Source organism: Rana temporaria, chromosome 1, assembly GCF_905171775.1.
Source record: "Rana temporaria chromosome 1, aRanTem1.1, whole genome shotgun sequence".
Classification (NCBI taxonomy): domain Eukaryota; kingdom Metazoa; phylum Chordata; class Amphibia; order Anura; family Ranidae; genus Rana; species Rana temporaria.
This window is the reverse complement of record NC_053489.1, coordinates 472,935,063-472,951,615: the sequence shown is the minus strand read 5'-3', so window position 1 is coordinate 472,951,615 and position 16,553 is coordinate 472,935,063.

Below are 16,553 nucleotides of genomic sequence, written 5' to 3'. Positions count from 1 at the left end.
TAGAGCCCTTGCTCAACCAGGGCTACTGTATCACTACGGACAATTTCTATACGTCCCCAGAACTATACGAGTTCCTACTTCTGAATAGGACAGACGCTTATGGGACTGTGAGGCCTAACCGGCGTGACATGCCGTCAGGATTTCCAAACAAAAAGCTCGGTAAAGGACAAGTAGCTGCATGGCAAAAGGGGAAAATGTTGGCTCTGAAGTGGCGGGACAAAAAGGACGTTTCCCTTTTGAGCACGGTCCACAACACCTCGACCGCCATGGTCCATACCAAAGGTGGGAAAGACGTTCTAAAGCCACAGGTGGTGTTGGACTACAACCACACGATGGGAGGTGTGGACAGGGCTGACCAGGCCATGACTTTTTACCCTGCAATGAGAAAGCAGCAAAAAAAATATTATAAAAAGATTTTCCGACATCTTTTGGAGCAATGTCTTTGGAACTCTTTCATCCTGCTCAAAAAAAAAAATGTCAGGTCTATCGTCCATGCGGACTTTATGTGGAAGGTGGCTGAACAAATTTTCCTCAAAAACCAAAAACCAACGGTGGTAAACCGTTCTGGACGACGGGCTTCTGGGGTTGTAAATCCAGAGCGACTAACTGGTCGACATTTTTTGGAATATGCACCACCCACTCCAAAAAAAGCAGCACCCTCACGGATGTGTGTGGTTTGCTGCTCCAAGCGCGACGCCAGCGGAAGGAAAATTCGCAAAGAAACGCGCTACTGTTGTCTCGACTGTGATGTTGGACTTTGCGCCATACCGTGCTTTAAGGATTTCCACACCCGAGACATTTATTGAATTATCATTTTGCACCCCTGTTTGACCCCCCAAAAAATCAGAGTATCTGAATATATTATTTGTTAAAATTTATTGAATAAAAACTATTGTTATTATTAAATTATTATTTGTTATTATTTATTATATTATAATTTATGATTTTGTGTTTCAAACTTTGTCATAGTCTATTAGAGACTCTGGTTTGGACAGATTTAGGTGAGTTATTCCTAAGAATTGCAGGCCTGCAATCTAAAACGCCAAATTTCCATGCAAAATAATGGTACCGCTTTCAGCACCTTTTTTCAGAAAGAATCATACCGCCAGGGAGGTTAACTATTGTAAAAAGATACACAATTTGCAATTTTTAGCCACTGACCCACCCCTGGGGACAGCCACATTTCTAGCCTTGAATTAAACACCCATTACCAATAAACAATAAATAATTTTAGGAAAATAAACCATTTTCCCTATATTCTGACAGCTGTCAGTCAGTTATGTCTAGGAATGCCCCGACAGTGTCAGACCTCAGACAAGTACTACTTTCCCAAGGGTTCCTTAGCATGGCATCCCTGCTCTGTTTTTAGATAAACAGATCCAATTTCTTAACAAACAGACTGCTACAGCCCTTTTGATAACAATGTAATAATTCAAAACAAATGATTCCAGGCTTTGATGATAGCACTTTTATGGGTCATGAAGAAATCCTCCCACCAACATCTGTTTGATTTTATCTACTTGAACTTTATCCTCCAGTTGAAGATTTATAAGCTGAAATCATCCTGGCCTATTAAAGTCAGACTACAGTTTGAGCACTAACCACTAAGAATGAAAAAGCGGTTCACAGCCGTCTACCTTTTCAAACCATGCTGTGAAAAAAAAAGTTATCAAAAGTTTTGGAGAGTTCATTTTTAAGAGATTATGTGAATGAGCAACATGCATTCCTACTAAAACCCTTTGTGGAAACAAATCTGAAAAGAAGTAGCCGTTCACTCAGGCATGGTGTCTGATTCATTTAGTTAACTAACAGGAAAATGACTCTTCTGTTTACACTGACAGCCTGTTTCCTTGCAAAATAACCTCTGTGGACTGTAGAGAATGCATTTCAGATTGAGATGCTGTATCCAGTAAGCCATTGTCTGCTGTAAAAACACTGTGGTGGTTGATGATCATTAGCACTAAAGTGAAAAACGTTGAACAAAGCTGTTTAACGCTTGCCAAAAAAGGTTTAATTAGAAGTTACTAGATTCAGGGCACTAATATCAATTACACCAAGGAAAAACTAAATTGTACTTACCAGGTCATTGGAGTACAGTGACCTCATTGTCATGTTCAAGGAACCAGATGAGATGATTTGAGCTTTGTGACATGGTGCATTATCCTGCTGGAAGGAGCCCTCAGAAGATGGGTATACTGTAGTCATAAAGGGATAGACATAGTCAGCAACAATGCTCAGGTAAACTGTGGCATTTAAACAATGCACAATTGGAACTAAGGGGCCCAAAGTGTGCTAAGAAAATATCTCTGCACCATTACACCCCCATCATCAGCCTGAACCATTAATCCAAGCCAGGATCCATGCTTTCATGTTGTTTACACCAAATTCTGACCCTACCATCTGAATGTCGCTGCTGAAATTTAGACTCATCAGACCAGGCAACGTTTTTCCAATCATCTATTGTCCAATTTTGGTGAGCCTGTGCAAACTGTAGCCTCAGTTTCCTGTTCTTAGCTGACAGGAGTGGCCCCTAGAGTGGACTTCTGTTGCCCATCTTCTTCAAGGTTCGATGTGTTTTGCATTCAGAGATGGTGTTATGCATACCTTGGTTGTAACAAGTGTTTTTTTGAGTTACTGTTGCCTTTCTTTAATCTCAAACCAGTCTGCCCATTCTCCTCTGACCTAAAACGTCAACAAGGCAACTTCGTCCACACAACTGCTGTTCACTGGATATTTTCTCTTTTTCGGACTATTCTCTGTATACCCTAGAGATGGTTGTAAGTGAAAATCCCAGTAGATCAACAGTTTTTTTAAATACTCAGACCACTCCATCTGGCACCAACAAACGTGCCACTTTCAAAGACACTTAAAATGCCTTTTTTCCCCATTCTGCTCAGTTTGAACTTCAGCAAGTCGTCTTTACCACTTCTAGATGCCTAAATGCATTGCGTTTCTGCCATGTAATTGGCTGATTAGAAATTTGTGTTACCAAGCAATTTAACAGGTGTACCTAATAAAGTGGCTGGTGGGTGTATAAATGCTGTCTGTAATTATAATTTAATTTCAAAGTAGTATACGAATGGTCTTCAAAACATTTCTACACTTTTTTTACCTACATTTATTGAGAATTTCAAAACCAAATTACATCGCTTTTCTACATTGTCAACTTTGTTCGTGATGCATGCTTCCCAGCGTCGTATCAACTTTTTAATGCCATCCTCCAAAAAAAAGTTTTTGGTTGGGCACATTGCCGCTGATGTACCACTGCTTTCACATCATCACCACGTGAAAATCTTCTTCACCTTAAAGCTTCTTTAAACAGTCCAAAAAGGTGGAAATCAGATGGGACTAATAAGACTATAAGCTGGATGTACCATAACCTCACATTCATAAATAACTCTATGAGAGATAACTTTATCCCTATACTGAGCACACATACAGAGAGGAATTTATGCTCCCGGCACACTTTCTTCTCACAAAAGGTGTATGACCCCTTTCAAAGGAAAGACAAGGATGCGCCAATCTAAGTGCAGTATGAAAAAGGATTTTAATAAAATTGAAGAAAACAGACAGCCAAATGGCTACTCACAATTGGTATGAGAATACAGGCATATCTAATAACTTGGGTCCGTTGTCACTTGGTGTCAGATGAATCCTGGTCCCCAGCGAGGTCTTTAATAAACGGGGGAGCTGTTGGTGAGGCGGTATGGTGCCTGAGCAACCATAAGTAAGTGTAGCGAGCCATGCAGGACGCAGTACAGGACGGCGTGCGTCTCAGGATGGACCGCAAACAGGATCGTCGCACTGGAAGTTACGTGGCGTACGGGAATGGACCAATCGGATTACACGTTTCACAGCCTCCGCTGTTTCATCAGATTCACTCTAACTCAGCAAATTCGAAAAGCCGTGGAACACCCTGTTAAAGTCTATGGGAGAATTCTAAAGTGCTAATTTTAAAGGCTAATATGCAAGTTATTGTCCTAAAAAGTGTTTGGGGACGGGGGTCCTGCCCCAGGGGACATGTATCAATGCAAAAAAAAGTTTTAAAAACGGCCATTTTTTCGGGAGCAGTGAATTTAATAATGCTTAAAGTGAAACAATAAAAGTGAAATATTCCTTAAAATTTCGTACCTGGGGGGGTGTAAAGTAAGCATGTGAAATAGTGCTTGTTTCCCGTACTTAGAACTGTCACTGCACAAAGTGTCATTTCTAAAAGAAAAAAGTAATTTAAAACCGAACTCGTGGCTATAATGAATTGTCAGCTCCCGGCAATTCAGAGAGAATTCATTCATAAAAAAAAAAGTGTGGGGGTCCCCCCAAATGTAATTACTAGGCCCTTCAGGTCTGGTATGGATATTAAGGGGAACCCCACCGTCAATTAAAAAAAAAATGATGTGGGGTTCCCCCCAAATATCCATTTCAGACCCTTAAGGTCTGGTGTGGATTTTAAGGGGAACTCCACCCCAAATAAAAAAAAAATGGCATGGAGTTCCCCCAAAAATCCACACCAGACCTCTTATCCAAGCACGTAACCTGTCCGGCCGCAGAAATAAGGGGGGGACAGAGTGCGCCCCCCTCTCCTGAACCGTACCAGGCCACATGTCCTCATCATGGGGAGGATGTCCCCATGTTGATGGGGACAAGGGCCTCATCCCCACAACCCTGGCCATTGGTTGTGGGGGTCTGCGGGCGGGGTTCTTATCAGAATCTGGAAAACCCCTTTAACAAAGGGGACCAATATGTATTCTGTTACATATTTTTGGTAAAAACGAAATCCCAAAAGCGTATATTGATTGTGCAAAAGTTAGTCTAACCAGTAATGGCGGCAATCAGAGACTTAGGCCGCGTACACACAGTCGGACAAAACCGATGAGAATGGACCGAGGTTCAGTTTCATCGGTCCAAACCGACTGTGTGTATAACCCATCGGTCTGTTTTCCTTCGGTCCAAAATTTTAAAACATGCTTCAAAATCGAACCGATGGACCGCTGCCCGATCGGTCCAAACCGATGGTTAGTACAGAAAGCATCGGTTCAAAACCCGCGCATGCTCAGAATCAAGTCGATGCATGCTTGGAAGCATTGAACTTCGTTTTATTCAGCACGTCGTGTGTTTGACGTCACCGCATTCTGACCCGATCGGTTTTTGGAACGATGGTGTGTACGCACATCAGACCATCAGGCCACTTCAGCGGTGAACCGATGGAAATGGCCCGTCGGACCATTCTCATCGGTTTGGAATGACTGTGTGTACGCAGCCTTAACCTCCTGGGCGGTGTTCCCGAGTCTGACTCGGGGTGAGATTTTTGGGCTAGGATCAGTAACCCCGAGTCAGACTCGGGCTCGCCTCGCTGGATGTATAGGGAGTTTTACTTACCTTGTCCCTGGATCCAGCGATGCCACCGCGCTGTGTGAGCGAGCGGGACCTCGCTCGATTCACACAGTGCCTCCGTGTGACGCCGATCTCCATTCCCTGCGACGTTACGACGCACGGGGACGGAGAACGGCGCCAAATTCAAAAAAGTAAACAAACACTATACATACAGTATACTGTAATCTTATAGATTACAGTACTGTATGTAAAAAAAACACACCCCCCTTGTCCCTAGTGGTCTGTCCTGTGTCATGCATGTCATTTTATATAATAAAAACGTTTCTTTCTCCCTGCAAACTGTAGATTGTCCGTAGCAACCAAAAGTGTCCCTTTATGTCAAAAATAGTTTTAGATCAGCTAAAAAACAGCGATAATAAATTATAATCACTTGCAGAATTGTGCGATAGCGATTTGTGGGGAAATTCGTCATAAAAAAAAATAAAATAATGACAGCAACAATTCTGCAACTGAGCAAATTTCAGTGATTTTGATTTGATTACATTATTGAATAATTTTTATTATAATTATATTATTATTTGTTATAATTATTTATAATTATTTATTATATTATAATTTATAATTTTGTTTTTAAAAAAATGTCATACCCGGGATGCCTATTAGAAGCTTGTTTGGTCAGATTTAAGTGAGTTATTTCTAAAAATGACAGACCTTCAATATAAAACGCCAAATTTCCTTGCAAATAATGGTACCGCTTTCAGCATGTTTTTTCTGAAAGAATCATACCGCCAGGGAGGTTAAAGTGCAGTGAACTTTTACACAGCCATAATAAATTCAATGCATTTGACACTTTTTTGGGTACTAGTGACACTAATACAGTAATCAGTGCTAAAAATATGCACTGTCACTGTACTAATGACACTGGCTGGGAAGGGATTAACTTCAGGGATGATCAAAGGGTTAACTGTGTGCCTAGCTAGTGTTTTAGTGTAGTGTTGGAGGTACTTTAACTAAGGGAATGCATGGATCCATGCCTTCCTTACTGACAGAACAGAAATCTGCCTTGTTTACATAGTCAAACTAGTGTTCTGCCTGTGTATCGAAAGATCAGTGGGTGCCGGTGGAAAAAGCAGAACCTGCTTTGTAGAATCACAGTGGGAGCGAGGCATTCGCGCATTTGTGCTCGCTACCTAGAAGTAAAACTGCTATAGGGCAGTTGGCAACTGGTTAAGGAGCAGGTGGCCGTCACGTCCTTGACAACAACTACTCATCTGCTGTCAGCTCGATTTCCTGCTGACAGCAGAATGTAAACAAAAGAAATGCTGGTTAAAAAATGTAAACAAAAGAAATGCTGGTAAAAAAAAAAAGAAGAAACAAAACAGCATAGGGGAACCCTCCCCCCAATCCATACCAGGCCATTTAGGTCTGGTATGAACTTTAAGGGGTATCTATGAGAAAAAATGTAAAAACATGGCTGACAGCAGATGAGTCATGGTTGTTAGGGACACAGTGGCCATCTGCTCCTTAACTACCAGCTATTTACAATGGATTCTGATAATCATTGAATTAATTTAAAAATGTGATGTCATACAAATGAAAAATAATTATGAATGCATTCATTATTTTTTATCATAACTTTTTTCGGATTCGTTGCCAATTGTTTTTGAAATTCGGATACATTTAAATCTCCGAAAATTAAGTTTTCGTCCAAAAAAGGAATCTAAACAAACCGTATCACAGATGTCTACTAGTTATAATAAAAACAAGTGAGACTGAAAGCTATTTCCAACCTCTCACAGGACAGGGTTAAAATGGGAAGGGAAAATATATGTAGGAAAAGGATGGAGCTTTATGTCATAAAGAGGTCTGGAAAATGAAGTCAGGCCAGGAAGTTTAGATCTGCTTACAACCTGACAAGAGACAGCCTGGCAATTAACTTATGGGAATTCTGAGGTAGGTATGAGATGCAAGCAGTGTATGGGAGTGCTTGGTGCTGTGTGCTGAAAATATAGTAGTGTAGAGTTGGATGTGCTGTGTGTATTGGGTGAATGGTGGGGTGTCCTCTCAATACACTGTGCTATATGAGATATAGTCCACGCATCCTCATTCTGTACATTGTACATTGTGCAGTCTGTTACATATTCCAAACCACTTCACTCTTAACACTGTAATCTATGTCAGATATGCCATATCTATGCCAACCATCAAAGTATTATTTTATACCTAAACATATGCTCATTGTACCACCCCAATCAACAGATAGGCACATGTTTGCTAGTTAATATGTGAAATATAAATTATTCTAATGACATACTATAATGTATCAAAACTGGAGAACTCTTCTTGGCAACCAATTGGCTTCTATCTTTCATTTTCAAAGCCAATTAAACAATCCAAAGATAGAAGCTGATTGGTTGCCATGTGCAGCTTACTTCAGATATTTGATAAATTCTCTCATTAGTCTAATTCACTTGAAAAATAGGTAAAAAGAATACTACTTACAATTCCTCCAAAATGTATTATAAATGTAAGTTGAAAATAGTAGAAAGTAAAAAAAAAAAAAAAAATTCCCACAGACTCAGTGAAAAACTTCCCAGACATGAGCTGTGTCTGTACAGAAGCCTGACATATTAATGATGTGTGATGCAGTAGTTCTGAGCAGAAAGACATCCCGATGTGTCTAATACAGTGTATGTGACTAGGAGAATGGTCAGGGAATTCGACAGGGAGCTTGTTTAGACAATACATAAACAGTGTAATCTTGACATGGTTTGAGATAAGAACTGGCCTGGAAAATGAGCGATAGTCTGAGTTGTGCAGAGTGTGAATCATCAGTTTCTGCTAAGGGTAAAGAAAAATTTCTAATAGGTGTGACTATAACAGATAGCATCTAAAGAACAAATGTATGAGTTCACTTTAAGAGAAATCCTAAGGCATGACATACTTTATTATGTTAATAAATTCTAATAGTGTACCTTGATCTAAGTAGAGTATCACTAGTGTCCTACTTTATGTCTCACACAAATATATTTGATAGATAGATAGATAGATAGATAGATAGATAGATAGATAGATAGATAGATAGACAGACAGACAGACAGACAGACAGACAGACAGACAGACAGACAGACAGACAGATAGATACATAGATAGATAGATAGATAGATAGATAGATAGATAGATAGATAGATAGATAGATAGATAGATAGATAGATAGATAGATAGATAGATAGATAGACCGATAGATAGACCGATAGATAGACAGATAGATAGATAGATAGATAGATAGATAGATAGATAGATAGATAGATAGATAGATAGATAGATAGATAGATAGATAGATAGATAGATAGACCAACCGTGCACAGATTTGTCCATCCTTGTCCATTAAATAGTATGATTGGACTTGCTATAATAATGTCACCCCTTCCCCAAATAAACTTTTCTTCCAACATGCCATTGTCCATATTAATTTTCTATGGCAATTTAGGATCATTTATAAATGGGGTAGTGTATCAATGAAGTCTAAATGCCCATACACACAATCGGACTTTCCGACAACAACGGTCCAACGGACGTGTTTTATCGGTCAATCCAACTGTCTGCATGCTCCATCGGACTATTGTTGTCAGAATTTCAACAGACAAATGTTTGATGTGCATGCTCTCCAACGTTCCAACAACAAATGTGTTACGTCGGATCATCCGATCGTGTGTACACAAGTCCATCGGACCAAAATCACAAACACGCATGCTCAGAACCAATGCTAAACATCAGACAACAATAGCAGAAGTTGCCCTAAAGGTGGCGGTAAAGAGCTGAAAAAACATGTGATTTGGTGAATGTTGGCTGAAAATGTTCAGATTAGATATGTCCTGGTGTATGTCCAGTTTGTAAAAAAAAAAAAATTTGCATACAAAGCAAAACAATTTTTGCTAAACATTTTTGTTAAAGGAAGCCATTCCTGAGGCTGTTGTTAATGACTCCTCATTTTACAGATATTAGCTGCCTGGCTTTTATGCTGAAACTCTTTATTTGAGACAATACCCATCAACAGTATGCAGAAAAAACACAGTAAACGAGACTGGTCATTTTTGTTACCAATCTGCCATGGTAGCTGCCTTTTTTTTTTTTTTAATAAGTGTGCACCAAAATCACCTGATACTATCGCCCATATTTACCGAACACTCCCTATCTCTATAGTAAAAATAAAAGTTTTTCTGATTAGGGCTACAGGCGACAGGCTATCATGACTGACATTGGATTTACATCATTGAATGCCGTGACTGACATGGATTGCCTTGCTGGAGGCTGTGACTGATATTGATTTACTTCTGGAGACATTCATACATTTCATTTTATAGGAAGTATGTGTTTTGTTTTTTTTTTCATTTTTAACTCAGCGTAGGTTTTTTTTTACTTTTGTTAACTGTACTTTTGTACTTATTCCCCTTGGAGGGACGAATATTTGGTCACCCCCTTTATTATGAAGGGGCTCACCATAATTCCCCTCCCATTCCCCAAGCTCATTCTCTTCTTTTCCTTTATAAATGTATTTTCTTTTTTCTTTAGTTTTGTTTACAATTTTGTTACATACTGCCAGCAAACTATAGTGACACTGTATTGCTCTGGGGAGGGGGTCAGGGTTTTCTTTTTACACTATGATCACTTAATAAAGTGATGATAACTTTATAAGCAGTCACATTTACTTTGTGAGTGGCATTCATTCATTCATTCATTCATGTGCCTTTGTAAAAATTTTGTGATAGCTGTGTTTGGTCACAGCTATCACATGGTATCAGGGCCAGGGTACAATGATATGTTTTCCACTGTGTCCGTTAAACACCGCGGGTCACCGGTCGCACCTCTGTGCGGCCCTTAGGGGCCTATGATATCCAACAGGGATAACAAAGCTCCATATTTTTTGAATTGGCCGGGAGGGAGGTGGTTAAGAAATCAGTATCATTCTATAGCAGTAATATTTTAAACAAAAAGTCAGATAAAACATCAAGGGCATTTTTGAGAATCTACAGAACATTCCCAGCTATTTTGCAAGAAAGTTTACACATTTTTTCACTTACAATTTTACTCGCAATTTATAATATGCTACATATGCTCAATATGCATAAGTGCTTTAAAGAGTTTTTAATGCCTCAAAACACTACTATAGGCAGGCCCGGATTTCCCACAAGGCCACCAAGGCCAGGCCTCGGGGTGGCAGGGCACTGGAGTCCCCCGAAGGCCGGAACATAAAGTTAAGGGCGGTAAGTTGCTTTCTAGCAGGACTAGAAACAAGTGATTGCAGTGATGTCGCCAAAATCACTTGTAACATGTGTCCTCCCCTCTGCCCCCCACATACCTCTTTCTGCTGGCTCTGTCTTCAGGACTCCGTCCTCCCCCGGGCCGCCGAGTCTGTCTCCTGTCCCTGCCGCCGATGTACACAGTGAGAGGGGTGAGCTGTGCTCTTCCCATCTCAACTGTGACAGAAGTTCTAGCACAGTGCTAGGACTCCTGTTTTAGAGGTGACAGGGTCAATAAAGAGAATCTGTCACCTCCAATTGCTATCACACAGGGAATTGTTTTCTCCTGTGTGATAGCAATAAAGTTAAGTGAAAAAAACATTTATTAAAAAAATAAAAAATATATAAAAAAATAAGAAATTATAATTAAATTAATAAAATAAAAAAAGTAATTAAAAAGTAAAGAATAAGAAAAATAATAAGAAAATTATACACAAAGAAAAAAGTAAACGACAAGCTACAAATAAATAAAACAATATTTGAACTAACCGTGCCGCCCCTGCCATCCGGTTGTCATTCTCTGTTGATTTGGGGGGGGGGGTGGTTCGATTGGTGGGGAAGGGGTACATGGCGGAACCTGGCCTTCGGGTGGCAGGGAGAGCAAATCCGGCCCTGACTATAGGCCTCAAAATACTCAACCGTTAACAATGGATTCTTATTTGTCTAAATTACTCCAACAGCAAAATCCTCTTATCGTGGACAGTTTACTCTACTGTCCACTTGGGAATTTTTCCATGTTTCATCCCACATTAAAATGTTGTCAATCATATAAAATAAGAAAAATATCCATCTGGAGGGGGGGGGGGGGGCATTATAATGGATATATTAGGTGGGCACCCATCAAAGCACAGATATGTCACTAATAATCTCCTGGGAGATACAAAAAAAGTCAGTGGTTTAACTCTTCAGCATCTACCCTAAATTGAAACATCTTTTTGGAATGGCTTGACTCATTACAAATGTGCATTGAATGCTAAGAAATGTTCATAGAAGCCTTATTTGTAGACATTGGCCCGGATTCAAAGAGATTTGCGCTTTATTTGCGGAGGCGCAGGGCAACGATTTTGCCCTGCGCCCCCTGCAAATTTGCTCCGCTGCCCTCGATTCACGGAGCAGTAGCTCCGTAAATTGCGAGGGCGCGCCGACAAAATTGCCCGGCGCTAGAGGATGCAATTTAAATGATCCCGTAGGGGGCGGGAATCATTTAAATTAGGCGCGCTCCCGCGCCGAGCGTAGAGCGCTTGCTCCGTCGGGAAACTTTCCCGACGTGCATTGCGGCAAATGACGTCGCAAGGACGTCATTTGCTTCCAAGTGAACGTGAATGGCGTCCAGCGCCATTCACGAATCACTTACGCAAACGACGTGAAATTCAAATTTCGCGACGTGAGAACGAGGGGTTTACTTTAGCATTGGCTGCCCCTACTATTAGAAGGGGCAGCCTTACGCTAAACACGCCATACGGAAACGACGTAACTTGCGTACGCAGGGCTCGCGCAACATTGTGAATCGGTGTTAGTATGCAATTTGCATACTATACACTGAGCACAATGGGAGCGCCCCCTAGCGGTCATCGCAAGAATGCAGCCTAAAATATGCCACGCAGATTTTAGGCTGCAGTCGGCGTTACAATGTTCCTGAATCAGGAGCATTCGTAACGCCGGAGCAAGTAAGCAATTGCGCTGTGTAACCTATGGTTACACAGGCGCAATTGCTACTTGAATCTGGGCCATTGTTTTATAATACACTGTGCCCATTCCTCAAACAGACATCAAGTTTACTAAATACATATATACTATAAAGCATATATATTTGTAACATAGATTTGTAATTATTTGTAGCAACATACATTTCATGCTCCTACCCATGTGTATGCAGATTAAAGGCAAAACGTTTCAGTGTATAATTGCTGGTTTCCATTGAGCTCTAGAGAGACGTTGTGACCTGGCACATTATGCTGCCTACAGTCATGTGCCACATTTGTTGTGTTATTTTCTCAGTAGATGCTTATTTTAGGGCTGGTTCACACCAGGGCATCACCCAGGAACATATGCCGTGTTCCCATACGTTTCCTGGGCAACTTTGTTGCCCATTTATTTTAATAGGCTGCAAATCACACCAGAACAAATAAAAAACAGTGTATGCACTACTATTAAAATGTGCTGCACCAAATCACATGGTATTTAAGCACCATGCAATTCGGTGCTCACAAAAGTACAGCGTTTGCCATCCGCGTTTGACTGCCATTAACATTACATTAGCACCTGCATGCAGATCACAAGGGCAGTGCATTCCAGAATGGTGTGGGAAACACACACAGAATGCACCTTTCCCACACTGCATTATGGTATGAACGCCTCAAAGCTGAACTCCAGGTAGATGTAATAAAACACACATTTTGTTATGAGTTGAATAAAACAATAAATGTGTTTATAAATGCACCTAGTGTAAGCACTTGGGGTTTTTTTTCAGCCTATTGCAATATCTTGTACATTACAACCCACAAGAGATGGAGGGGGTACCACTAAATTGTGCTGCATTCACTAAGTGCAAGGGTCTATGCACATGCACTGACTAGTGATAAGCTAAACACACCTGAGTTTGGTTGGAGCAGTGTTCGACCAACATGAGTAGAGTTCAGGTGCTGAATCCAAACCCCATTGAAGTCAGTGGGCTCTGAATTGTAGAAATTATTGGGGACTGGGCACTACCCTGGGAGACATGTACGAAAGGAAAACAAAATTTTAAAAGTTACATTCAGCAGGGAGCAGTGATTTTAGTAATGCTTAAAGTTAAACATTAAAACTGCACACTTCCATTAACCACTTGCCAACCAGCCGGCATCATTATACTGCGGCATGTTGGCACGTTCCCGCGAGCCGTCATAGCTGTACGTCGGCCCTTTAAGCGGGATATCAGGTGTGCATGCATCCGCTGCACTGCAAGGGAAACCGATGCGCGTGGCTGGGGGTCACGATGACTGCCGGCCATGCACAATCACGGGCACGAGAGCCAGAACAGGGATGTGTGTGTGTGTGTGTGTGTAAACACACAAATCCCTGTTCAATGAGGAGAGGAGAAACAGATTGTGTGTTCCTACTAGCTAGGAACAATGATTTGTCTTCTCCTCTAGTCAGTTCCTTACCCCAACAATTAGAACGCACACTGAGGGAACACCCCTTGATCGCCCCCTAGTGTTAACCCCTTCCCTGCCAGTGACATTAACACAGTACATTTTTATATCATTGATTGCTGTATAAATGTCAATCGTCCCAACAATGTGTCAAAAATGTCCGATCTGTCCGCAACAATGTCGCAGTCTTGATAAAAATCACAGATCACGCCATTACTAGTAAAAAAAATAACACCAAAAATCCCATAAAATCCCATAAAAATCCCATAAATCTTTCCCATAGTTTGTAGACGCTATAATGTTTTGTGCAAACCAATCAATGTACGCCTATTGAATATTTTATTACCAAAAATATGTAGAAGAATATATATTGACTAAAACTGAATAAAAATGTTGATTTAAAAACATTGTTGGTGATATTTATTAAAGCAAAAAGTAAAAAATATATTTTTTTTCAAAATTGTCACTCTTTTTTTGTTTATAGAGCAAAAAATAAAAACCGCAGAGGTGATAAATTACCACCAAAAGAAAGCTCTATTTGTGGGGAAAATGTATGTATTTGTTTGGGTACAGCGTCGCACGACCGCGCAATTGTCAGTTAAAGTGACGCAGTGCCGCATCACAAAAGATGACACGATGTTAATTAACATGCCTGGGTAATGCCAGGACCTGCCTGGGACGTGGCACATACAACCTACTACAGTAACACTGACATTTACAAAAAAAGTTAAATTTTCAGCAAAATTACAGCGTCTGGTCGCACCATTCTGTTTGTAAACAGAGTAACAGGACATTTTAATCATCAACACCCAACCTTTATCCTAGATGAATGTCTGCTATAGATGTTAACAGGGGACAAGTGAGATCACATGAAAAAAACAAGAAATAAAAATATGAGTTCCCCCAAAAATACATACCAGTCCCCTAACCGAGTATAAAGTCCTGTAGTTGTGGCGACTTATTGGAATCTGGAAGCCCTTTTTGTGATACTGCCTCCCATGTGAATGTGTCATGGAATATGGCAAGGGGCTCTTGCATTTTTTTTATCTTTTGCGTGGGGCCCCCATTAAAATGTATCCTAGACCTGAAAGGCCTGGTATAAATAATGGGCGGGATTTTTTTTTTAACTATCCCAGGTTTCTTTTACTCTCATGGCTTGGGATTTCCTGGCATGCAATGTATTGCCTGACTTTTCAACTGTGTTCAGCAGGGTTACATTGACCAATAATGTTTTTTTTTGAATATGCCAACCCTCTCACTATGAAAGGTTGTGTTCTCAGCAGCCATTTGTAAGTTTGTTTTGCAAGGGTTTGGGGTGTGAAGACAGTCTGTGTAGGAAGAGTTAGTTATGGTGGGCTATATATTCTTGTGTACTACCACCGCCATGTTCACAGTTCACTGAGTTTTTCTTTTCTTTTTTATTTAATGTTTACCCATATATTTGTTTTCTGCTGGGTAAAAAAAATTATGGGTGCTGGGGTTTAGTGTTCAAGTGTTTATAATATTTGCTTAGGTATATTTTATTTTCTGTCAATAGGGCCTTTTGGGAAGTAATGGATCAAACACAATGCTTATGCTCTTTGTAAGCAGCACATAACCGCATGCTTGTGTGGTAAAGTATTGTGCACGAAAGCACCACATGTTTGTTCCCTTATTGCCAATGCTTCCATTAAATGTAGAATCATCTATGTTAAAAACAAAATACCAGGGAGGCCTAAAGTGATAGGCAGTGATTATGCATGTATTGATACTGTAGTTGGGGGCAAACATGTTCAAGCATGTAGGACAAAGCAGTGGTCAGGTTGCACCATCATGAAGCAGGATATATCTGCCTTTGCCATCACAAAGTGGCCATGCTATACAGCCATATCATGTGCAAGGGGTATTTGAATAGCTTACAAAGAATTCCTCTTTTTCATTCTGCCAGATGCAGAGCAATTAGTGGTCTGCAAGTGCTGCTAATATTCCCTCTTCTTCCCCATCTCCTTTTCTACTAATTCTATAGCCACACAAACTGTCTATGTGGAGATTATGAAATTATATGATCATACAATTACTGACTTTCTGCTGGAAGAAGATCTGCATCATTTCCAAGTGTTCCTCATTTCAGATATTGAGGATGAAGAAAATAGCACCATCATTATAGAGGAAGAGGAGAGTCACAGAGCAGTTTGGGACATCAGGCAGGGAGCGGCAAAAGATAGTGGTGTTCCAGCAGCTGCAGCTTACTGCAAATCGGGCTCTAGCAATGAACACAGTAAATGCTTAATGAAGTGGCAGATTGTCTGTGGGCGTCTCTAATCTGTAAAGATACCATACAATGTTTCCACAGTTCAATTTAAGCTGCAACATTTTTAACGTTGCATTTTTTTTCCCTGCATTGTGTCTTAAAGAAAAAAAAGCTAGCTTTGGCACTTTGAAGATACTACACCAGGGATATGCAATTAGCGGACCTCCAGCTGTTGCAAAACTACACGTCCCATCATGCCTCTGACTCTGGGTGTCATGCGTGTGGCTGTCAGAGTCTTGCTATGCCTCATGGGAATCGTAGTTCTGCAACATCTGGAGGTCCGCTAATTGCATATCCCCGTACTACACAATAGTTTCTACAGCTTAACTTGGATTGCAATTGTCAAATGTTTGCTGCAAGGTAAATTCTGCTTTGTACCTCAGAGTTTGCCTCATCTCTCTCTTAAATTGCAGCCTATCCAAGCTACCGAAATTCTTCTCAACCAATATAAAATATTTATGTCTAATATCTCTCAGATAATATGTTCTATTTTGTATTTTT